Raw genomic sequence first — 2,200 nt, 5'->3', positions numbered from 1 at the left:
CTAAAGGCTGGTTTATGCAGGCCGTAACTGTTAATTTATGCCGGAACCGTTAAAGTTTAACACTAGGATTACAATGCTTTTGTTCATAATGGCATTATGAACAAAAGCATTGTAATCTTAGTGTTAAACTTTAACGGTTCCGGCATAAATTAACAGTTACGGCCTGCATAAACCAGCCTTTAGGCGCTCGGTTGCCAAGGACAACCGGCGCTCCATTGCCGAGTACACCAGGCGCTCAGCCGCCGCATACTCTGGGCACGATAGACCTGACCCTCGGCGCCAGTCCGCCATACGCCAGGGACAAACCACCGGCTACAGGAGCCCCGCTGCCGCGGTCCGAGCGGAATCACCTCCCGGGCAGCACCCGGAAGAAAAAGAAGACCAAGGCCCGGCTACAGGCGCTTTTCGGTGCTAGCCCGCCAAAATCCAGCTCCGGGCGTTCTGGTTCAAGGATTAGGAGGGATCGACCGGTCACTCTAGACATCGGGCGGCCACGGAGTATCACACCTCCGATTCGGTGGTACCCTCCACCGCTTATTTCGCCCCTACGAAGGATGCCTATGAAGGAGAGCATCGCCACGCAAACGAGCCCTCACAAAATCTATGTCGACGCGGCGACATAAACAAAGAGACGCGGGGGCAAACGGAAGCCCTTATTCGATAACAATACACCTTATGCGTACAACCGCAACCTCCGTTATTAGTGTATACATTGTCGCAGGAAGAATAAATGTATGATATTATGTTTGTAAACCGACTCGTTCATTCGTCTACCTACAAGTAGGATAAGTTGGGTAGTATCCTACAGCGAATCCTAAAGCGATAGATCTCCTATCCCATACCATAGCCACAAAAAGTGAATTTGACGTAACCAGTGACCTTAAAATGACGTTATAATGACGACACCTTGCTACCTGGGATCTTTTTGTAAAGTTTTGAAATGTTGCGCACAGTAACATTTTTCATGAAATATTAAGTAAATAATAATTTTGGATATAAATAAACATGCACATCAAATTCAATTATTAATATTAAACAATATTTCATAATTTTGTAAAATATAATACCGTGTTTTCTCATTTTGAACAGAAAGTCATGTTAGCTTTATAAGTATCATAAAATATTTATTATTTTTCTTATATAAATACGTTAATTTTAATATTGATGACGTATTTACAACATTAGAGTTAATTGATCAGTAAATAATCTTGAAAAGACGATTAAATCACGTAATTTCTGTAATCAATCACTACTGATTGGTTGATAGTAGTTGGGGGTCAGATAGTAGTCAGATAGTAGTTGACTACAGGTGGAAGGCATTATTGACCACGACTGTATATTAACTTATAAAAAAAAATATAATTACAGAAAAACTTAAAAATTTTATTATTTTATGAAAAAAGTATTCAGTATAAGTTGTGATCAACAGTTAAAGAAAAATCGAGGATGTTACTAATTTTTAATTTAACAATAACTTGTAGTTGACCGGAAGAAATATAGAAAATATTACATAAATACTACGAAACTTCTTTGTCATTTCTTTTATTTTTTATTATATGATTATAAGTGTATCAAAGAAATAAAAATACAGTTGTTTATCGTTGTGAACCATCTTTATGAGTTTTGATGATTTAATTCTTTTTTATATTTCCTTATTGTTATCAACTATTGCTTTTCTATATGTAGATGCAAATGGTTTAATGATTTCAGAATTAATCTAATGCATAATTTTATATACGTTATTACTATGAGAATGTTGTCAGCTACCAAAGTTGCATCGTACATCATCATGACACGATGTATGTATACAGGGTGAGTCTGATAAAAAGTCCACCATGTTTTTCTTGAAAACGATTAGAGATAGGGGAAGACATCCATTATCAAATTTGTAGAATAAGTAGGGGCAAATATTTTGGTGACCTTGAACTTGACCTTGAAGGTCAATTGAAGGTCAACTTTGTTTTCTTAGATGGAAACCCCCTTTCTTATTGCATATTCTTGTAGCTTATCTCGAGAGTTTTTTAAAACACTATAATAAAGTATGTTATCATTAAGTACTTTTGGAGTTATTTTATATCTTAATCTAACATATTTTGATATAAAAAATAAAATATCTCGTAAAATATTTAGTTTTCGATAATCTTACCGTAATACTTTTATGTACAGAATAATAAGACAAATCAATTGGTATAAAAAAAAA

Source organism: Formica exsecta, unplaced genomic scaffold, assembly GCF_003651465.1.
Source record: "Formica exsecta isolate Colony F162 unplaced genomic scaffold, ASM365146v1 scaffold481, whole genome shotgun sequence".
Taxonomy (NCBI): domain Eukaryota; kingdom Metazoa; phylum Arthropoda; class Insecta; order Hymenoptera; family Formicidae; genus Formica; species Formica exsecta.
This window is presented reverse-complemented; position numbering follows the sequence as displayed.